The 24,639-nt window shown below is 36.5% G+C and overlaps 1 protein-coding gene across 2 annotated transcripts in view; it reads left to right on the top strand.

Annotated features, from left to right (window-relative positions):
* OXR1 (oxidation resistance 1) overlaps positions 1-24,639 on the top strand; it is a 447,043-nt gene that overhangs the window by 49,040 nt on the left and 373,364 nt on the right. The gene's annotated exons all lie outside the window — the stretch shown is intronic.

Below are 24,639 nucleotides of genomic sequence, written 5' to 3'. Positions count from 1 at the left end.
ATTTCAAGCCCAGGACATCTGGAAGCAAGGGTAAAAGCAGCAATGATGTAGCTGGTACAGTACTACCCAGACATCACTGGATCGTTTTTTCAAGAGGGTAGATAGAATGGAATCCAGAAAGGAACCAGAACCTGTGCCATCAATGTCAGGCATGAACAAAATTGCAGCTTGCCCTCCGTCTCCTATTGCTGAGGATCCTTCAGCTCTACCATCTCCCACCTCCTCTCCCTCCTCCAGTCAGTAACTCTTCTTGTCTGTTCACTCGATGCCAGCCCCTGTATGCCAGCTATTGTACTGGACTACCGTACTTTTCAAGGTACTGTACTGTAAGATTAGAAGTGTTTTCTATATTTTTAGTGTTTGTTTTTTATGTATTATCTGTGTGAAAAGTATTATAAACCTGTTACAGTACAGTACTGTATCGCCAGTTGTGTTAGCTGGATACCTAGGCTAACTGTGTTGGACTTACAAACAAACTGGACTCCCGCATTTGCTCTCGGGACGGAACTCGTTCATATGTAGGGGACTTACTGTATTGTTATGTAACATATCTGCTAATAATGTAAAGAAACATTAGTATCTTTGCTTCATTAATATTCTCTCTGAATCTACACATTTTCCCTTCAGAAGTAATCTGCCTGTGTTTTCCTTTGTTTATTTGCGTATTTTTCTTTTTTTTTTGGCCACGTATGCAGCTTGGTGGATCCCTGACCAGGGATTGAACCCGAGCCACAGCAGTGAAAACACTGAATCCGAACCACTAGACCACTAGGGAACTCCCTATCTGCATATTTTTCTTACAAAAGACCTACTGCCTGTAGGAGACGATATGGTATAATGGTGCAATGGTTAAGAGCCCTAGAGCTAGGATCAGATTTCCTGGTTTTGACCTCCAGCTCTGGCATTTACTTTTTTCAAATAACTGCACTTCTCTATTCCTCAGTTTTCTCGACTGTACAGTGGGTACAATAATAGTGTCTATGACATAGGGTTGCTGTGAAGATTGTATGAGCTAATACATGATAGCACCCACTGCATATGTGCTGGTTACTCTTGTGTGCACTCAGGGAATGTTGTCTATTATCACTCTTGTTATTCATACACATCAACTCTTGAATCACCCTGAAATTTGCCAATCACATTTATTTTTCTTGATTTATATTTTTCACTTGGATCTGAATGTTTTATGAAGATGTCCATACAGAAAAAACCTCAAAATATATTTTACATTTACATTTCTGTGGAAATATACACAGACTATTTTGATTTTAATTGCTCTGTAAAAATGCTTATACCATTTTTATTGTTTGCTACAACATAAAATTTTCTTTAAAGGTGAAAGCATTTGTATATGAGGGTCTGTAGAAGAATAAATTTAGATGATGTCATCTATCACAATTCCTTTGTGTTGCTTATAAAATAAAAGTAGAGAGGAGCTGTGTGCACGGCCAGTGGTCATCATCAATGCCATTGACTTTTTAGAGCTTGGGATACCAACTGTGGTAAGTCAGTTGTTTTGGCATATTTGGAATTATAACAGGTTTAGAGGAATTTTGATTATGACTGCTGATAAGTATAATATTTGGTGAGAATGTACCATCTTTGTCGACATCCTCTGTCAGGAGTTCAGTTTATCCACGTCTCCCTCCATCTCTCACCTTTCCAAGCAGCATTCCCGAGGTGAACCAGTCTTACTAATAGAAGAATGTGTTGGAAGGAAAATGACAACCACTATTGTGAAGTGCATTTAGATGAGGAACTGGGGTACTTCCTAGGGAAAAGACATCACCCTTTCACTAACAGTTTAACCCAGTAGCAAAGCCGGGAGTCATTTTTCTGGAATGAGTAGTCCAGATAGAGTCTAGACAAAAACATAGTAAAAATTAAAGTGTATAGTTTGCCAAAAGGTGGTAAAAGGAAAGAGAAAATGAAGTAGAGCGGGGTAAGGGGAGCTGGCAGGTATTTTAGGGCAATTTAAAATAGAGTGGTCAAGGTAGGCCTTCTTGAGAAAATTGAACAAAGTCTTGAAGGACAAGTGAGCCATGTGAATATCAGGCCAAAGAGCATTGAAGGCATATGGAACAGCTCATGCAAGGTTGGAGCAGGCCTGGAGCATTAAGAAAGCCAGTGGGGCTGGAGCAGAGTGAGAAGAGGAAAGCAGTAGGGAATCAAGTCAGGAAGGTAGTGGGCCAGAACGAGGGACATCGTGAGAGGTTTACAGGATTTTTAGGAGTTAGTGCCATTTTAATTATTTCTCTGCTTGGAACTTTCTATTTTATAAAATAGTGACTATTTTGTACAATAAATTAATTTATAATCAATATATAATACTTTACCATAGAAATCATTACATTATTTTAATTTTTAGGAAAATTCATACACATACCCATATAATCATTTCAGTTTCCCATTTATGATGAAAATATCTGCCTACAGTAATTTCAACAATGAAGTGTCCTTTATAAAAGTGTTCTCCTATATCTAACCACCAGATTATTTTTTAATGTGCTATATTCAATTTCATTGCGGGCCTACGTTGATCGACTCACTGTTCTCTATATTTTTATGATATATTTTGTTCATTCACATTCGAACTACTTGTGGAGAATAAAAATATAGAGAGCAATTTTATGTCCTCTTAAAAATTATAGCTTGAACCAGAAAGAGGTTACTTCTTGCTCCTGCTCTTTGATTTCATTTTAATTTCAAAACTAATTTCATGCTTTTGAATGTTAAATCACTATAAGGGTTTTCAACTTCCTGTCTTTAATTCTAGCATTATCTTTTATCTACCATGCTAATTTCTTTCCTGATTAATTGGGAGTACAACAGACACCAGCACAGAAATAGCAGAGGTCAGAATGCTTACCAAGTGAGGTTCTGATATAATGCATAATTCATGAAATATATTCACTCGTGTTTTCCACTGTGCTCAGTTGAAAATGTGCCCTGCTAAATGCAGCTCCCCACATTGTTTTAAATGTTGTTGAAATCTACAGATTCCTACTGTTTTTATACTTTCGAGAAAGTCTCTTTTAGTCTTTGTCATTGGCTTTCTTTATAAATGGTTCTTCTAAAAAGAATCCTCTTTGGTTTTGTCCCTCAAGGTTCTCCGAAGTTGGTTACTCAGTGCCAAAGGAATTATAAGTACCAGCTCATAATTCCTTGAGAACCAGTTAGTTCTTAAGTTAATCTCCTGATAAGCAAAAGTTGAGTTTATTTCATTATATAATGTAGCTGTTTTTAACCAATATTCTATTATTTTGTGTTTTCAAAGAGAAAATTAATTTATTGCTGTTCTTGCTTTGGGAATCAGGACTTTCTCAGCTGCAAGTGGCAGAAATTCAATTCACATTAGCTTAATTGAAAAAGGAATGGAAGGACAAAGGATGTAGGGTCGATTCAAACAGTACATCCAGGGCTTCGTGTGGTAGCCTAGGATTCTAGATGTATGTGTGTCTCTCTTACCTTTACTAACTTCTTATTTTGGCATGATTTTTGAGTAACAGGTGGCAACAAAGATGGTCAACTGCCAGTCCCAGGCCTCGTAGTTAACATTTCCAAAGAAAAGACCATGATTCTCTTCCCCCTAATGTTTATAATTTCTTCAGAAGGGTTACATTTGGCCATTCTTGCCGTGTGCATACCCCTGGATACATTTCCATCCTGAGGGAGGGATGAGAAGCTCTGATTAATATGACTTGAGTGCCTTACTGAGGTGGGGAAGGTGAAATGGCCTGGTTAAGGGACGGGAGGTTCTTACACAGGAGAAGCAAGTCAAGCAGCGATAACAAACTCCCATGTCCAATTCAGGTCTTTTTGATGCCGAGTGTTAGGCCAAGGGTCTCTCTACTAACAACAGTTCTTTAGGTTAGTTACTTAAATTTTAGAACTTCTTCAAAGCGATCTTCTAAATCTCTGGAAACCATAAACAGCTCAGATACAAAGACTCTCAAAATGTAGGAGCATGTTTTTTCCCTCCATTTAAATCACTGTCTCCACCGTTAATTATCCTGGGTATTCAGAGCTCCTAGAGAAATATAAGGAAACTACATTGTAGTAAAGTGTGTATTGTGTTTGTGTTCTCTCAGGTAGCATTCTTTAAAGTGTTAAAGTGCTAAGGGGTCAAAGTGCAAGATGTGAATCATAAGATAGTGTCCTGATATGAGTAGTTTGGGGCCCTTTTGAATTTGGGAGGTAGAAGGAGCACTGATGTTTGTAGAGTAGCCTCATTCGTTTCATAATAATAAGGGGTAAGGTTATGATGACATGTTTATTATTTGCTTATTTTTGCTCTGATCTAGTGAACTCCTCTTTTGGATTAAAAAAATCCCACGTTAAAAATTAAAAATAAACGTAATAAGCAAAGGAGGCACAGCTGTTCTCTTGGATGTGTCTGAAAGGCCGCGTAGGGAAACGTTAACACAACCGTGCCGGCCTCTGATTGTAGGGGAGATGTTACAGTTCAGTGTTGGTCAGCCTGCTTTCTGAGATTCACATATCAAAAGCGTGACAATTTTGTTTCAGAGCCAAGAATAAAAGATAAAAAAGGAAGAAAGTAATAGGAGAAAAGAAAAGGTCTGAGCAGGAATAGTACCGTAACAGGATTCCTGACCACCTGTCACCCTTTCAGACCAGGACATTGAATGACTCGGGATTATCAAGAGCATGTTTCGCATTTCAGAGTCATTATTTAGAAATTTAAATATATCTAATTGAATCAGTGCTCCAGTAGAGCCGTTGCTTCTTTTCATTTCTGCTGCCAAAATTCGTAACTTCGTCATCTCCAGCCTGGATTACCACTTTGGCCCCCTGGGTTTCTGCCTGCTCCATGGTCTGTCCCCTGTAGTTTATGCTCAACTTTGGGGTCAGGGTCACCATTCTCTGGAGTCAAACTAATTGTGCTACTTATCTTTCTAAGACTCATCCATGACACCTTTTCATCTACAAGGAAAAAGTGAAACTTGTTTTTCTACACAAGACCCTTTATATTAGGCGTACATCTGCAATCTGGGAGCTGCAATCAAATCACAGTTCTCCTGCTTATTAGCTGGGTAGCGTAGGTATCAGTTTACGTACCTTCTTTATATCTAAGCCTCCTCATCTATAATGGGGTGATCAAAATAAGATCTGCTTTACAGACTTGTTTTGTAAGGACTAAATGAGAAAAAAGTATGTAACATATTTACCACAGCAGCTGACATATAGTTAATTTTTTATTGAGGTGCAATTGACATACAATATTATATTAGTTTCAGGTGTACAACATAGTGGTTTGACATTGGTACAATATATGTTGTGGGATAATCACCACAATAAGTCTAGATACCATCTGTCACCATACAAAGTTAATACAATGTTATTGACTATATTCCCCATGCTGTAGTTTATATTCCCATGACTTACTTATTTTATAGCTGGGAGTGTGTACCTCTTAATCCTCTGCATCCATTCCACGTGCCCCCCCATTCCCCTCCCTTCTGGCATCCACCAGTCTGTTCTCTGTATCTATGAGTTTGGGTTTTGTTTTATTTTGTTTTGTTTTTTAGATTCTACTTATAAGTGAAATCATGCAGTATTTGTCTTTCTCTGATTTATTTCACTTAGCATGATACCCTCAAATTCCACCCCTATAGTCCAAAATTTCATTCTTTTTTGTGACAGAGTAGTATTCCATTGTGTGTATTCCACATCTTTATACGTTCATCCATTGATAGGTTGTTTCCATATCTTGGCTATTGTAAATAATGCTGCAGTGAACATAGGGGTGCATATATCTTTTTGAGTTAGTGTTTTCACTTTCTTCAGATAGATACTCAGTAATGGAATTGCTGGATCATTTGGTGAGTCTATTTTTAATTCTTTGAAGAACATCCATATTGTGTTCTATGTGTCTTCACCAAGCTATTATCAAAAAAGACAAGAAGTAACAAATGTTGGCAAGGATATGGAGAAAAGGGAACCCTTGTGCACTGTTGGCATATAGTTAGTTCTTAATAGATATTGGCTACACTGTGAATTCTGTCTCTCTTCTTAGCCCCATCCGTGGCCATTCCCCTATATCTGCCCTGTGATTTAGCCACGAGCTTCTTGGTTCTTGAATTGCCATTCTATTTTATATTTCTTGGCCTTTTTACATTCTGCTTCCTCTGTTTCCCCCACTAGATTGAATGGTTTAAGCTCAGTAATTATATATTACTTGCCTTTACTGTTCTTAACACAATGCCAGGCACCTTGTTGAAGATTTGTAAGAAATACTGTTGAATGAGAACAGCTGTTCATTCCTCAAAATAAAATTGGCTTCTTCAAGTATTTGCTTTTAGTTTGGCGTTATAGTGGGGTAATGTCGAAGCCTCACTGGAAAAAACTACTTCACGCTAGGGTCCTGGGTATCCAAGTGTTGTGGAATAGGTTCTTTGGGCTAAGTCAGTGAATTTTTTTCACAACCCTTTTCGGTCGTCTCTGACCAGACCATCTATTACAACAGACAGAAGCTCGATTTAACATTAGATACTTTGAAAAAGGAAAATATGCTCATTCATGGAATTAAAAGAGAAAAGAAGAAAATCGTCGCACAGGCAGAAGTTTCTCCGGGCGTGTTTTGTTTTCCTGATGGATAGGGTTAAGACTGCTGGGTTTTAAGAATTACTCCTTGATTATGGCTCGTTCTCTCAAGACCCCATCTTTCCTGCATGGGAGAGAACCAGCATGATTCAATATAAGTGCAGGTCACTGCTGTTGAGTTCGTCCAGCTGTGTCATCAAGGTGTGAAGAGCTAGTGGCACTTTAATTTTGATCAGTTTTGAAGCATTCAACCAAAGTGATTGGACCACAGTAAAATACATTAGGAACATTTCTACTACAAAAACGTGTAGCTTTTTCTCAGCAACTTTTTCTAAGGACTCAGAAAAAATAATTCTTCTCTGATCTCCAGAAGCTAGTTTTGTTAAGGGGTGACCAGCTAGTTTTAAAAATGTAGTTAAGAAGGGAAAAGTATGAAGTGCTAAGAGGAGCTAAGGTTCACTGTAAACATTTCTTAGACTTTGGAGTTGCTCTATTTGCATACTGCAGTGATTCAGTGTTGGTGAGTTGCCCAGAATCACAGAAGTACAATAAATGACTGTCTTGTTCAAGACCTACTCGTTATTTGTTTATGAACTACTACTCCAATATTGTTTGCCCTACTTTATAAATATTTAAGTTCACTTTAACTTTAATCCTCAAGTAAACAAACATTTCATCCAGTGACAAAAAAGAGTAGTATATTCTAATTGTATAATATCAACAAAATATTTTAAAATTAACTTATGCAAATATGGTTGGATGTTTGCCATTTGTTGATTGAAATGAAATATTTGAAAAATTGCTTCAAATGTTTTTCACAATTAAAATTTTTGCTACCATAGATTAATTTGTCATGGAAACACTTACACAAATACATTCTTCTTTATGAATTCATTACAATTACAGAGTCTTAGATGTGTCTTAGAAATAAATTATAAAATTACTTTAAACAGATATCGTATTAGCTTTTTAGTAAAAGTAAAATGTAATAAGCGATGGCTTGGAAGTTATTTGTGAGAATTGCAGAAGGAAATTCTATAAATCCCATTTTGACAGATTTTTTATTCTTTGTAATTTGTGATGGGAAACACTACATAAATATATTTAATGGTATGCTTTTGGCACCATTTGTTACATTTATCTCTTAGGATAGGGTGTGTGTGTGTGTATGTGTGTATGTACATCTACTCTCCTTCCACCCAACTCCCCACACATTAGTTTTTCTTTTTTTCAATAAAATAAGTGATAACATGTTTTGGACTTGGGAATTTATAAAACCAAGTCATGTGTTGAGGAATTGGGAAGCAAATATGGGAGGGTATCAAGGGAAAATGTGGGCTAACACGATAAATTAACAGCTTCAAAATTTGAGCTGTGCATGTACTGTTTTAAGAATCTGTTTTTGCTGTATTTCTTCATGTAGTTGGATCTTCTTCCAGTTGGATCTCCACTTTTATAAATATTATTGAAGAAAAGCTGACACTTAAGATCTTGCCATGTATATTTAAGAAACTTGCCATGCTTATCATAATGAATTAATGTTTTACATTCTGGTACAACCTCCTGTCTCACTGCAGACTGGTAACTAACATTTCATCGACTGCAGAGATCCATGAATCATAGTGGGGAGTAGCACTACTCAAAGTCACCTCCTGGGTCTTTAATTCATGTCTACTTGATATTTAACACTTTCTACGTGCAACATCAGAGTTTCTGTGCTCTTTCCCCTTCTGCAGTGTATTGGCATTAATGTATATCTTATTTTCTGGATATTACTCAGTCTTCTTATAAAAAAGAAAAAATTTACAATACTTATCATAACGAATTAGATTTTTACTGATTCCTACATAACTTGTTGGTCGGAAGGAATGCATTTATAGTACAAAGGCTGATCATGGGAAAAGCAAAGAAAGATAAAATTGGGTTTTGGAGACTTGTACCTTATAATTGAGACTCAGGCCTACTGTGTTATGTCTGTAGAGTTTGCATTTCCTTTGGCAACACATTAAATTTTTTTTAATCAAAATAAAATACGCATGCCATAAAATTCACTCTTTTAAAGTGAACAATTCAGTGTTTTTTTAAATACATTCAAAAAACTATGCAACCATCACTGCTAATTCCAGAACATTTCCATCATTCCCGAAAGAAATTCCATACCTATTGGCAGTCACTTTCTTCTCCTCCCTCTCTTGGCCCTTGGTAACCATAATCTACTTTCTGTCTCTATGGATTTGCCTATTCTGGACATTTCCTATAAATTGAATTGTACAATATGTGACCTTTTCTGTCTTTATTCTTTTACTCAGCCTAATGTTTTCAAGGTTCATCTGTGTTGTAGCAGGTATCAGTACTTCCTTCCTTTATATGGCTGAATAGTGTTCCATTGTATGGTTGTATGGGTATCCTACATTTTGTTTACCCACTTATCAGTTGATGGACATTTAACTTACTTACACTTTTGGCTATTATGAAAACAGTTCTATGCACATTTATGTATGTTTTTGTGTGAATACATGCTTTCAACACTTGTATAAATACCTAGGAGTGGAATTGCTGGCTCATATAGTAACACCACGTTTAAATTTTGGAGTAACTGTCAGACTGTTTTCCACAGTTTTACATTCTCATCAGCAAGATACGAGAGCTCCACTTTCTAAACATTCTAGCCAATATTTAAATGTGGTAATTGCCCAAACTTTCGTTGGGTTAGTTTTCTTTTGTGAATGCTAAAGTCTTGACAGATATACTTTGCAAACATTTCCTCCCACTCTGTGGATTGTCTTTTCACTTTCTTTATAGTGTCCTTTGGGACTTCCCTGGTGGCGCAGTGGTTGAGAGTCCGCCTGCCGATGCAGGGGACACGGGTTCGTGCCCCGGTCCAGGAAGTTCCCACATGCCGCGGAGCAGCTGGGCCCGTGAGCCATGGCCGCTGAGCCTGCGCGTCCAGAGCCTGTGCTCCGCAACGGGAGAGGCCACAACAGTGAGAGGCCCGCGTACCTCAAAAAAAAAAAAAAAAAAAAAAAAAATTAAATACAGTGTCCTTTGACATGCAAAAGTTTTTCAATTTTGAAAAATTCCAATTTATTTTTGTTTTGATTGCTTGTGTTTTAGGTGTTATATCTAAAAAAGGTTGCCTAACATCTTTGTTTGTTTGTTTGTTTTTGCGGTACGCGGGCCTCTCACTGTTGTGGTCTCTCCCGTTGCGGAGCACAGGCTCCGGACGCACAGGCTCAGCGGCCATGGCTCACGGTCCCAGACGCTCCGCGGCACATGGGATCCTCCCGGACCAGGGCACGAACCCGTGTCCCCTGCATCGGCAGGCGGACTCTCAACCACTGCGCCACCAGGAAAGCTCTGCCTAACATTTTTTGAAACATCAGACCTACCTTTCCTGTTTTATCTCATGTCCTCCCCCAAATACGTACACACACCCACACACAGACACACACACACCCTTTACGCCTTAGCCATTCCTATTCCTAACCATGTCAACATGCCATGGTCTGTCTCTCTGTGGCCTTGGCGAATGTTTCCTCCCTCACTCAACGTGCCTCAGTTGGCAATTTTTAAAAACTCTGGCATGAACTTCTTTAGGAAGCTCACCCAGATCTGTCTCCCCTTGCCCTGATCCATGGCTTTATATCCACCACTTTCCTCTTCTAATCCCCAGGCATACAATTGTGTGTTATATTAATTGTTCATTTTCATCTCTGTCACCCACCCTGCACCTTGAGCTCCCTGAGATCGGGTCTTTCTTTGATTTCTGGATGTCCCAAACTGAACGGTGATCTGCAGTAAATGCTGAAAAATATTTGAACGAATGTCTACTGTTGTCCTCAGACTGCCTTCTTTGCCATCCGTAATTAAAGGCTGCATGTTGCTTATACTGTTTTCCATGAGAGGACATGACAATTTGGACCTTTAACGTCTCTTCTCCCTCTCTCAGCCCATCATACCCAGTTGGCTACAGTCACTATAGTACTCTATTCACTGAAGTAAAATCAGAGCAAGTAACTTGAGCTAAATGATTCCTGGATTATTTAGTTCCTAATCTGATTAAACACTAATTCTCTGGGTCAAGAATTAGAACCAGGTTCAGGGCCTTTGATTTTGCTCTGAAAGAGTGAGTTTTTACCCAGATAATGCAGACTGACAAGATATGAATAGAAAAGTTGACTTGAATACCAATCTCATTTTCCTTAGACCCACTGGCAAGAAGGGAGAGGCGAGGAAGGCTAGTCAAAAAGCAGATTAAAGGATCACAGTTTAGGCAGGTGGGGCAAAGTGCAGACTGACAGTGTAGAAAAGGAGCGGGCATTATCTGACATGTATCCCTTGGATTTCCAAGGACACTGAGGTTTTCATTGTGTGCTGTTGGGAAGAATAGCAATTGAGAGGCGAGCATTCAGCAGCTCCAGTGGCAGAGTCAGAGACTGGGTGTGTTTCTTCAGGCTGCCCTGAATGATGGCCTATGAGTCACTCCCTAGGGGAGCAAGGGACCTGGCTCTAGTCATTAAGGGATTGGGTTTCCCAGGCATAACTAACCCACTGATCCCTTTGTAATATATTGCTACCTCACTTTCACATTTCACATGTAAACTTGTGCCCAAATTCAAACTGATGCATTGAAATTGCATCCACCAGCTTTAACTAATTTAGAGCCCAGGTTTTTGCATTCCCATCCCCACGACCAGGTGTCATTACTAACTGGATGTGGGGAGGGATGCTGGCAAGGCCTACTACGTTGACTTCACCTTCCTCTTCTGAAAGTATTTTATTCTTGTTGAACTCTTCTACAGCTGTTCTTAGGGGATGAAAACCAAATTGGAGGATTTGGGGCACTGTGGCAGGTTGAAAAAACTTCCTATTACTTCGAATCATAAACATTGGACCAGAATGACTCTGTAATGACCTGGGAGTGTTGACATAAACCAATGGCTTATGCCAGCAAGAGTCATTTCGGCAAAGAGCTTAATTCAAATGTTGTTAGGCAAATGTCTATAACACGATGATAGGATATTATAAAGCCTTCATGAATAAAACTGTATTTGTATGTTACAAATGTGTTTAACTTTAACATCAAGAAGCTATGCTTAGTCAGTTTTCTAATTGGGAAATATCTCTGAGTTATAAAGCATGGCTTAAAATATTTAGTTCTGTAATTAACATAGAAGTACAAAGATAATTCATGAATATTCTTGTTGTTTCCTGATGAGATTTTAGTTACGATTTTTTGAGTCCAAAATATCTCTATCAGATAGCATATTTAATGAATAAAAACAGTTTGGAAGAAATTATTACTATAAGAAAATAATTTTATAGTCTAGACATACTCTGCACATGCTATTGGCTTATTGACTAAAATAAGAAAACTAAAAGTAAGATCTTATGTAAAATGTGACAGTAGCATAAACTGAGAAATACAGAGGGAATAAAAGTAAATGAAGAAAAATTAAAATTTCTTTCTCAATTATTTAATGTGTATTTCAGCCACATATGCCAACATTTGTGGAAATTAGTTTATCATAAAAATCAGAGAATTTTCTAAATATAGACTGTCACTGAAACATAGGACATACCTAGTAGAATATTAAAGACTTGATTTACTAATTTTTCTAAAAATAGGGAAGGAATATATTTATATGTGTGTGTGGAAAGAGAGAGACAGAAACAGAGAAAGACAGAAAAAGAGATACAGAGCAAACCGGGTTATTATTAAAGTGTGACTTGTGACTAAGGCATTTTAAATAATTAAATATCTGATAAACAGATTGTTATATCTAATAACTAGAATACAACAAAATACATTTAATGTTAATATTATATGGAATATAATTTCATATTTGGGGATTTAAAATTTATTAATTTTTCCAAAGAACATTATAGCACAATTCTAGAATCTTAAAGTTTGTTAACTTAGGTAACAATGGTAATAAATAATAAAGATTATTGGAATAGTGCTTGACATTTTATGAAATATTTCAGGCAGGTGATGTAGTTCAACTTCCTTGTTTTACAGATAGAGACTGATACAAGTTCCTAAATGTTTCAAAGTTCCAAACATAAATGTTCTTTTTTAAAAAAATTTTTATTGGAGTATAGTTGCTTCACAATGTTGTGTGATTGTACAGCAAAGTGAATCAACTATACGTATTCATATATCCCCTCTTCTTTGGATTTCCTTCTCATTTAGGTCACCACAGAGCACTGAGTAGAGTTCCCTGTGCTGTACAGTAGGTTCTCACTAATTATCTATTTTATACATAGTATCAATAGTATATAAATGTCAATCCCAATCTCCCAATTCATCCCACCCACCCCTTTCCCCCTTGGTATCCATATGTTGGATATGGATACCATATCTATTTATCTATCTATCTCTACGCCTGTGTCTCTATTTCTGCTTTGTAAGTAAGATTGTCTATACCAGCTTTTTCAGAGTCCACATATATGTGTTAATATATGATATTTGTTTTTCTCTTTCCAACTTACTTCACTCTGTATGACAGTCTCTAGGTCCATCCACATCTTTACAAATGACCCAATTTCATTCCTTTTTATGGCTGAGTAATATTCCACCACAGGCCAATATCAGTGATGAACATAGATGCAGAAATCCTCAACCAACATAAATGTTCTTGAAATCATACCTTTTCCATCAAGTTGTAAGGGACAAAATAAAATATTCCTGCAAGGAAGGGAGTGGAAGTATAAAGTCTCAGTTGGAAATTTAGTTAATCACCTTTATCTTATGTTGAAGTATCAACAAAACTCCACATCATGTTTGGCTTTAAGTACTCTCAGAAGCATTTGTATTTCAGTAATTAAAATTGTACAAAAAGAAGACATAAAGTTGTAATAACTATCTCAAAAACTAAAAACTAATTTGGCTTTTTATAGCTTTAGGGGAACAAATCCTGATCTCTTCAGTGGGAAATCTCAGAGTTTTCAGTGTAAGTTGTTATGTTTGAAATGATTTACAAGTATAATTCATGAAATGTCAATATATCCTGAACCATCCATGCTTTATAACTTGTAATTCTCTAAAACATATTTTATTCTTCTTGAAATCTATTCAAAGATTGACTATTTAGAAAGGAAATATGTGCTTTCTGTTATCATACTGCTTCTCTCTGTCTCTTTCTCTCTTCCTCTTGCTCTCTCTCTTTTTAACTTCCTATCTGGTCTTGATCTGACTTTTATTAGGGCTGTCAGTACTCTCTGTCCTCCCAAGTTACCCTCATCCTCAAAAGAAGGTCTTTACACACAGCATAGAAATAAACAAAAGTGATTGCTTTTTTCGGTTTTCTATTAGTTAAAGCTGTTTCTCTTCTTAAAGGGAGATTCATATTTTGGATTTCATGTTTCTCTGTAAGAACAGAGGTACGTTTTCTGTTTCCATGTCAGGAAATTTATTTGAAATCTTGCTGTTTGGGAGTTCCCCCCTCATTGCATGTGTTCAGCTGCAGGCATTGACTTTAACTTTAACAAAGGTTAAAACAGATACGACAGATAACCAATAATATTCTGGCAAATAGCACATACTGCTATTTAGATATACGTACTGAATAAGCCATACTGGTCTTTTCCTCTGCCTCGAGCACAATAAGTTCATTTCTGTCTCAGAGTCTTTATATGTTATTCTATCTTCCTTCTGATAAAAAAAATTAATTCTTTCTCTGCTAAATATAATATGTAGGGAATCATAAATTCATCAGTAAAATTCCGAAGAAGGTACTACTTTTCTCCCCATTTTATAGACAGAAAAACTGAGAGAGCGTGCTTAGCTTTTGAAGGAGGAATTGAGATAAAGTGCTTAGAACAACGTCTGAAATAGAGTAAGCACTTAATAAATAATTAGCTTTTGTGATCTCATATGTAAACCACCTTTTGTGTTTATATGTTCCTTTTCTCAGAGTTGGTTTATAAGACAATTCTCAGAGCTAATGAAGGAACTTTTGTAAGTCTACAAGCAAAACCTCTTCTGTAGGCAAGCCTTAAAACCACCAGTCAGAATATTTTAACTGTTTTCACTGAGTCCTTTTAACCATAGCTCTGAATTTTCATATCATAGCAATTAGCAGCAGTCAACAGATAGGTTGTGATTGGAGCAGCTGTCAGTGGGGGAAAGGAAAGAAAAGCTTCTGATTTAAATGGATCATAATAGTGAACTGCCACCCAAGTCACCAATAAATTTTCTTTGTTTTATCCTATTTAAGAAAGCAAAGGTAAGTGTAATAGTATAGTTTTACCTGAGCTGCTGAATCCCCTACTTCTATTTTTGATACAACTTAAAAAAATTCGTAAAAATACATAAGTACTTTAGAAAGGAGATTAAATCATTCCCTTTTATATTTTTTGTCCAAATATCACCTCCTTAGATGCGTCTTCCCTGACCACCATATCTAAAATAGTGGCCCCATCACCCACTGGCCCCTTGCCTTGCTTTGCTTTTCTTCATAGCATTTATCATTTCTTGATATTTTATATATATATATATTATTTACTATTTTGTTCTTGTAGCTTTTTCCCTACAGTATAGGATATAAGCCACACGAGGACAGCAGCTCTTTCCTTATTTTTTTGCTATGTTCCTAGCACATAGAACAATGCTCTCATGTGACAGTCATTTAAATATGGACCAAAGAATCAGTGAATGGATGAATTAATAAAGAATATAAAAGCACCAAGGAACACAGCAGGGAGCAATGACTTAAACTGCTATAAAGTTATATTGCCTACTACAATCTTAGAAATCTCAAACTTTTTCTCTTAAAGCCTGTTTTATTCAACCTTTACTGATATTTGCAAAACGTTTATAGCAAATCTTACTGTAATCTCAAAGATACTTTAGATAAACTTGCATTATCCATACTGCAGAAATAAGCAAACATAAACTGTGAATAAAGATATTAAGTGATAGACCTAAGCTTAGGTAGTTTATCTGACTCAAGAGCATTGAAAATATTCAACTGTTATGCTAAAAGTTTTGTTCTACATATCCTATAAAAAAGCAGGGAGGGATTCCAGTATTTATGTCATCTATGTGTATATAATCTCTTTTATAACCAGCACCTTTACTTAAAATTATTATCTTGGGACTAAGGTGACTTTTCCCCAAATAAATGCTCTCTTGTCTGCAACAACAACAAATACCTTAAATATGATATTTGAATTCAGGTTAATGGGTTTTGCATGAGATTGAGAAATAAATAATATTTAAAATAGTACATCCTTTCAGAAATACCTACGTATTTTTCCATGTTTATTTGATCATCCAGTCTACCTATGCCTACCTATCAACAAATGGTAATGTTAAAAGAAAACTAAAAGAGCTAGGATATATGTCAGGGAAACAAAGATAAGTAAGTTGCTTTTATTTCTCTAGGGGAACTCCAGTGTAGTGGGGGAAGATAGATAGGAACATCAAATATATGCATGCACACATACACATATATTTATTTAGTACTTGCCCCTGATCACCCTCTGCTACTGTTCCCCACATGAGCTCTTCTATCTTGACTGCCCAGTGCCACCTGATTGGGGATTGGAAACTCTGAACTGTCTTAGTCTTAAGTATCACAATTTCCCATTCCTATACGTAAAAATGTTCCTCTATCTATAGCCAACCTCACCTCCTTTTGTCAAGGCTCAGAAGTTTTCTGTTTTTCTGTACTGGCTTCATTCTTCCATCTATTATTCACCTGATCTCTTCAAGAATTTTCTTCAGTGCTTCTCTTTCCATTTTTTATATATTGTGTTAACTTTCCCCCGTCTGCTAGCTCTTTCTCCACAATTTGTACCCCATATCCAGATTATTTGCCAGCCCGCACCAGCATGGCTCCCGAGCTGATCGTGAGCATCCCTTCCCAGCTCTGCTTTCAATAATGCCACATTGGTGGACTGAAGTCACCCCCTTGTAGTGGAATTATTTATATGATAAAAATTTGGCAGATGTTCCCCCTCTGTTTTTTAAACATTTACAGGCAATAATAGGGGCTCTTAACAGGCAGCAATTAATTCTGGCTAGAGCTAGGAGGAATGAGTTGGGCAATGTTTCTTACTCTAGGATTTTAAATTAGAAACTATTAAACACATATATTCCTGCAAAGCAGATAGCCCTCACTATCTGAACTCTTGCTATCCAAATATTTGCTATAACATTGTATGAAATTTTCACCCAAAATTTACTATCCAAATAGAAATTCAACTAACAAGTGTATATAGTACAAAAATGGAAGTGTTTTAAGTTGTAGGTGAATCCACGTAGGAGGATGTATTCTTCCATCGTAGCTTAGCTGTTCTCTTTATAGGGTCATTTCAGGGTCTTCTAAGGAAATGGAAAAGCCTTTGAAGAAGGTTAGTGAGCACAAAAGGTCTAGGAAATCCCATTCATTAGAAGGAACATTGGAAGTATACTGAGAGGGGTGAACACAAGAGATAAGCCTGGTCATGTGTATGTCTCCATCTATAACGCATAGGCTTTTTTCTAGTTTTGAAAACATCTATCACAGTGCTATATTATGATTATTGGTTTTGGAAAGCTTCACTGTGTCACTCAAGCATAATATGGTATGTTTGAAAAGCTAGAAATTTGTCTCATGCAGTGTAGATCATCATAATCTTTGAAACCAGGTAGATGCTACTGAAGGTACTACACACCTTTGAAGATCTGAAGAAGAAGACGAAAGAGATTGATCATCTGGTAAGAAGTCAAGTTTCAACTTCAAGCCTAAAATGGTACAAACGATTTAAAAACTATGCAAGTCAGCATCAATTGAAGATCACAGAGGAAGCAGCTTCTTGGTAATGAGGTTGTAGCAGTTTTTCCCAGTAAACTACAGAAAACAGTTGACAAAAGGAGCTAACAGATTTTCATAAACACTAATTTTCTTGATGAAATTTGGCATTTTAAAAGGATAAGAAAAAAATATCCGGGGCATTAAATATCCAAAGATAAACTGGCATACCTTTTAAGTGAGAATTTAAAGTAATGTTTAAAAGCAAACAATTCAACAAACGAAAAGGTTATGTATTTGTATAACTCTGAATACCCCAAGGAAATGTTGAAAAGTAAATTGCCTCTTCTGTGGTTCTCAAATCATAAAACTTTGGCTGACAAAGGAGGCATTCAGTCATTATTCAAGGAGTCATAATTTCTGACAGTTCATTTCTTAAGGGTATGAATTCTTAGAACAACATAAAGAATTGGGGTTGAGACTTGAGTTAATTTTTATTTAATAAAATAGTTGATGAAGAGGTTGTTGAGTAAGCGCTGCTGTGAAGAAAAAGAATTTGGATGATATGGTAAGAAAATCCTTTTTTTGTTTCCATCTCAGAAGGATATCTGAACTATTTTTCTATTGCTAATTCATCTCACCAGTGGTGACATCATCCCTCTGTAAAGGTGACTGTGTACTTCATTGAACCTTCTGTGATACTCTCTGATGTTTAGAGACACTTTCTGTTCAGCTCCAAATGATGGAAGCTCCTCAGTTTAAGGAGGTCGATCTCTGCAAAATGAAAGTCAAAGGCTATTAGAGAAAAGTCAGTTCTTCTCCAGGCTTATCGAAAGGACTTGTTTAAAGAAATGAATTGATTTGTGATGATGTTAGGTATTTTCAAATAATGTCCAAAAGAAGAAAACATTTGCCTTAGCGAAGAATGACGTGCAAATATTTTTCTTGTAATCCGTATCTGAGAAAAATGCCTCACTCTAAGATGTTATATTCCGTAAGAAATAGGTATTGCCTACATGTAGGGGCTGACTAGTGGTTATCAGCAGAGAAGGTCTTAACATTTAAGATTTCTTCTCTTGGAAGTAGGCTGTTTTTCCTTATATCTATTGTTTGAGTCTCTGATACGCAGATGACTTCACTGTCAAACAAAAGGAAAAACAAAAGAAAAATAAGAAAGAAAAGTCTATAATTTGCATGACCATAATAATAAAGCAACTCAACTAAGATCAATTTAACAGATATTTATTGATTGTTCCTTCTAGATAATAAACCAGGCTAAGTAGTACAAGAATGAAGAAAAAAAAAGAACTTAAGATATAATTATTTCTCTTAAGGAAATAGTATGACTCAGATAGGTGCATAACTACTGGATTGCTTTGGCTTTGGTAGTTTTTCTAAAATACCTACAAATATATTTTAAATAAATATTACTATATCTCCTCTCTGGTTGTCTGTCCGTTTGTTGTAACACAGGGTGCTCCCCATACCCATGGCTAGAAACTTCAAAGTCCATGTTTCTTAACTAGTTCTTAGGTAGTTAAATAATATCATATGATTAACATGCAATGCTCACCTTTAACAGACAGGTAAACCATAACACTAGTGAAATGTGATAACTATTGCAGTAGAAATATGTATATCGTGAGAAGGGTACAAATATGAAGGGGTCATCATTCTACTAGGTTTTAAATAACAGGGCTATTGATATTTGAGCTGCACTTTGCAGGACAAATACATCTTCAGGACCAGGAGGAGAGACATTCCCAGAAGTGGGAACGTAATGACCAGTCTGTTAGTTCTGAAACCTATAGGCATGAAAGTGTTCAGTTTACTCAGGAACAAATGAAGCCCGGTGTTGCCAGGCCTTAGGGGGTGGGCAGGGTTGGGGGAGCTTGAGACGAGGATCAACAAGGTGACCTGAGCTGAACCATAAAAAGCCTTGAAGCCATGCCTGGCAAGTCTTCAGGGGAAAATCAACAACTGTATGTTACATTCCTAGACTGCATTGTGCTCCCGGGCTGGTTTTCCCCAGTTCTCCTAAGTTAATTCTGTATACTAAAATGCTTATTTTCTGAGACTACTGGAAGATTCGTTAAGTGTGCCTAAGATATTTTTTCACTTGAAAGATTTATTTAGAAAAAAATTCTGCTGCTTTGTTTCTTTCTGTTTTTAATTAAACTGAGTTTTGGCAGTCCTTTCTACTAGGCAATCCATATTAGATTGAACCTTTAGTGACTCATCAAAATGTATTGTAAATTCTAAAAACCTTAGGCAGTTTCGATGTAGCATACTTTTTAAAAGGCTTATTTATTTAGTGCTACCCTTGAGTACAATAATGTACACCTGAAAATTTTGAGTTTTGAACTGAGAATTCAATTTAGTATTTTTGACTAGTTCCAGTGTGTACTGAGTGCTGTGATAGGCCTACAGCAGAGGGTGAAAACATTCACTGAACAATGGTAATCCAACATGAGTGAAGACAAGCCAGAAAATAGAGGATAGACAATATCGGAGAAGATCTCAAGGTGGTAGGGAATCATTCGAGGTTTCCTAAACAAGGAATTTGTGTACATAAGTGCTTTGCCTTAATAAAGTTAATTTCTAATATGGATTGAGGGTGAGAGACAAGTTCACAGCCAGTGCAACCATTTCCAACCAGTGATTTGAAAACTATGTATCAGAGAAGACTAGCGCTCAGGGGAGAGTCTTCAAGTGTTTTCCAGAAAATGACATGTTCCTTATCAAACACTGAACTGTCCAAAGAACATTTTTTTTTTTTGCTCTATTTTTCAATTAGAATACTGGTGCATCTTAAGATTTTAAATATGCTTTATTATTTATTTGCTGATATGTTTTTAGATGCTTTAAAATATCTGGAAAAAAAGATGGTTAAGACAAAAGATAATAAGAGCTTGAACTTGGGTGGTGGTAGGAGGAATAAAAAGTAAACAATGACTCGATATTATTAAGTAGTAAAACAACAATAACGACAACAACACCACAAGATCTGGCAACTGTTTAATTAATAAGCAGAAAAAATGATTCTGGAAGTCAGGAATAAAGATCAGATCCATAGGTAGAACTTTGTGAATTATCTACTGGGAAAGTCACATTGGACAAAACTTTGAAGAATTTTGACATAAAAGGAAACGGAGGAATCATGATAGATTAGTGGAGAACAGAGAGGATTAGGAGAGCCTGGATGTTTCAGCATCCTGGAAGTCAAAGAAAGAGAGTTCAGGACAAGTGAACAGTGAGAGTGGCACCTGACAGAAGGCTATTGGAATTAAATATTGGCTAGTTGACTGGTGATGAGAATATTGGAGCAGAAAGCAGAAAGCAGAAGAGGGTGATGAAAAAGAGAAGACAGTGAATGTAGGTAATATTTTGTGGAGTTTGTCAGTAAAGGGAAGAAATAAGAAAAAGGAATAGTTTGAACTCACAACAAGGAAAGAGTTAAAGAATCAGGGACACAGAATAGAACCAGGAAGAGATGGAGTTGGAAGATGTAGGCAACAGAGAAGCTTATGACTACATAATGATTCGAGAGAAGATGAGATCAAAGCGTGAAAGCACAGGTGGAAAAGCCATCCTTACAGTTTGTATAAGAGTAAAATGAATTTTCCTCAGAAAATTCTAACAATGTCTGGTACGGTCATTTATTCTGAAGAAAATAATCTCAAACAGTTTTAAGGGGATCTTTGTTTCGTGTGTTAAATTTATTTAAAAATTACTCTAAGACACATAACCCTTTATTTCTCTGCCTATGATAAGTGCTTCCTATAATTTGAACATAGGGGTTATTTTGGAAGTGGGTACTTACGATAATCATAAATATAGCCAAGTCCCTCTGATGAATGCTTTTAGACCAATTACTGACATGCTCAGTTGAATACTAATACCTCCCGTGAAATGGCTTTAGTACAAGTAAAATGACAGCTGCGCTGCAGCGAAAGAACACATAAAGCTTTGCATTAGCTTGTCTCCAAGGTTACCATCCATGCTAATCTGAAGTTTCAATGTGTGGGATTTCTCATCCCTCTGCAAAGACTGTATTTTTGGGCTAGGTATCAGTCGGGTATAAAAACAACTTGGAAGGTAATCAGTGTCTCCTCTTTCTTCTTCTTCCTCATCATTATCATCATCATTACCATTATCACTTTTTCACCTCTTACTGTGTGCCAGACAATATTAAGTCCTTTTATGTATTATTATTTTAATTCTCACCATAATCTTATGAGAAAAAGACTATTAACGCTCCTATTTTTTAAAAAAAAGAAAACCAAGAGAATGTACTTAATTTTCCTGAGATCATAAGTTACAAGGAGCACAGATGGAAATCATACCCAGACTTGTCTGGCATCATCATCTCTGCTTCTGTATTCTCTACTGCTCTTATGTAGAAAATGAGTGCCTTCCATGAAGACCACTCAGCCCATAGTGTGCTGCGGGAGAATGTTTTGCATGAAGGCTAAACTAGAAAGGGGACCTAGTTATGAAGTCATTGTTATTATTCAGGCATCAGAAGACAGTGGACAGAGGTGGTATGAATGGAGAAGAATGGACCTGTTCCAAAGATATTTCAAAAGTAGAATCAACCAGGCTTAGGGATTAATTGGTTGTGTGGAACAGTATTTCTATTTTGAACAATGAATACACTTCAAGAAGTATATTTGTAAAATCTACCAGGTTTATTGGTACACTAAGGAGCAGTAATGTCAGAAAGATTAAACTTACACACTGCCTGTAGGAGTGCAAATTGGTACAACTTCTATGAAAGGCAATTTACCTGTATCTTTCAGAAGTAAAAATATGCGTCGGTTTGACCCAGAAACCTTACTTCCAGGTATTTATCCACAAATATGTATCTGCGTTGTAATATAGATAGCTGGATAGATAGATAGATAGATTGATAGATATAGATATAGATATACACTGCAGCATTGTTTGTAATTGCAGAATATCAGATGCAAACTGAATCTCCTTCAGTATGAGACAGGCTAATAAGTTAGAGTAAATCCATTCAATGAAATGCTTTATAATCCTTAAAGGCAATGAGGCATCTCTATATGTGAATTGATAAGGAAATATTGTATATAGACATATAATTTTGTACATATGTGAAAAAGCAAGGCGCAGAAAAAGTGTGTACATATAATTATGTACATATGTGAAAAAGCAAGGTACAGGAAAAAAGTGTGTATGTAGGCTACCTGTAGTAGATAGGTAGAGAGAAAGAGTTTGATATAAGGAGAAATCCATAGGATATCTCTTTAAGGATAAAGATTAACTTATATTCTCCTGAAGTCCTGGAGGTCCTGAAATTAGTAATACAAATAAGAGAATAAAATAAGAAAAAAAGTTAATGTTCGAACTGTTATTTTTCAGTCATTCAAATCATATTGCTGCTAAGGCATTGCATTTTGTCCACTAGTATATTAACACCTGGAGAATACTTGATACTTTTAGACATAAAAGGCAACTCCTGACCTTTGCAAAATTATGGTCTATTTAAGCAAGTAAAAATAACATATACATGAAAAGTTATGTATACATTTTAATGCTCAATTATTTTAATTGCTAAATTGGATGTAGGTTAGTTCAGAAAGAGGGGAAGAGGGGAGATCAGAGATACCTGAAACTGAGACAAGAATTCACAGGATATGTGGGCCTTGTATTGATTCTTGAAGAATTTGGATACATGCAACTAGAGGGGAAAGAAAACATCAGGCCACGGAGAAGAATCGGAGCTTTGTAGTACAGTCAGGGCTTAGGAATGAGCACAGTAAGCAAAGAAGCTCAACCAGAGGTAGGGAATCTAGGTTTGGAAATATCAGTGTTAGTTTATAGGGGGACCAGAAAGCAAGGAAAAGGCGTTTGATTTGATGTGGTAATAAAGAGGAAACCACTCTGTAAAACTCAAAATATTCTAATATCTTCTTGATCATTCTCTTTGCTAACATTTATTTTGAATCTTTGGCATAAAAATGTTCTTTCTATCCTTAATGCATTTTATTCTTCACTTTATCCTGTTATTTCTTATAATACCTTTAGTGGAATAAGAGTATATGTGTACCTCATTACCTGCACGATCCATCATTTAAACAAAATCCAATGGTCTCACCCAGTTTGAAATTATCCTATAATGTTTAGTATCACCTTTGAGCTCCAAGCTCTCTTTTCTGTAGGCAAAGCAATGTGATTCACTTATGTACACGCAATAGTGTTTATGGTCAAAAACGCTTAATCGTTTTCCTTTCCTATTCCAAGTACTTTTTATAGGTTTACTGTCTTAAGTATGGGATATATAAAAACATACTTTTACTGTATGGTAGATTGCTTAAACGGATATTTATGGAATTTTAACATCTTAAAGATACAAAAGTATCTGTATTTATGGACTAGGTTATGAAAACACTTCTTTTGCTTAAGTCAAATCACTTTACAAAAATTCTTTAATGCTATATAACTAAATGACAAAGTAATTTCAACTAAATGAACGTATGAGAATATAGTATTCCTTTCAGCTGGATTTGAAGCCTAGAATCTTATTCATGAATAAAATGATTAAAAGAATTATTTTGTTAAAGTATAATCCCAATAATCCACTGTTTTGTTCAAGTTGCTGTGGCCTCTCCCGTTGCGGAGCACAGGCTCCGGACGCGCAGGCTCAGCGGCCCTGGCTCACGGGCCCAGCCGCTCCGCGGTACGTGGGATCTTCCCGGACCGGGGCACGAACCTGTGTCCCCTGCATCGGCAGGCGGACTCTCAACCACTGCGCCACCAGGGAAGCCCTATTCACATTTTTAATGAATCTGCCAAGTGAGGGGTCTTGTATTAAATTCACATGCCATTTTCCCTAACATTGGGCTAAAAGAGTAACCTAAAGGGTACAGCTGTGCATTTGCTTACAACTTACAATCCTGGCTGGGCATTCGGGGACAGTCAAATCATTCCATATATTTTGAAACATTTCCATAGCCATGAAGACATACTCTTTTTCCCTTTTGACAAAGGGGCGAATGTGGCTCTTAGTAGTGCTAGAATTTTGGCTGAAAGCTATAAATTCATACTTCAGTGTGGAGACTGATACTGGGATTAGTATAAAGATTGTAAATCATCACAATAAACAGAAAATTTAAACTTGCCTGAAGATCATAAAGATATCTCCTCTGGAACGTTTGCACTGATAAGCAATGAATTGTTTAAATGTCACTTAAGAGAATAACAAGCCCACTAACAAGGCCTTTGAAAAACTCTGCATCATAAAAATGCAAACAGGGACTTCCCTGTGGCGCAGTGGTTAAGAATCTGCCTGCCAGTGCAGGGGACA

The sequence above is a fragment of the Neophocaena asiaeorientalis genome, unplaced genomic scaffold, assembly GCF_003031525.2.
Source record: "Neophocaena asiaeorientalis asiaeorientalis breed wild unplaced genomic scaffold, Neophocaena_asiaeorientalis_V1.1 scaffold496, whole genome shotgun sequence".
Taxonomy (NCBI): domain Eukaryota; kingdom Metazoa; phylum Chordata; class Mammalia; order Artiodactyla; family Phocoenidae; genus Neophocaena; species Neophocaena asiaeorientalis.
Note: the sequence above shows the minus strand (reverse complement) of the source record. Positions and strands in the feature narration are given on the sequence as shown.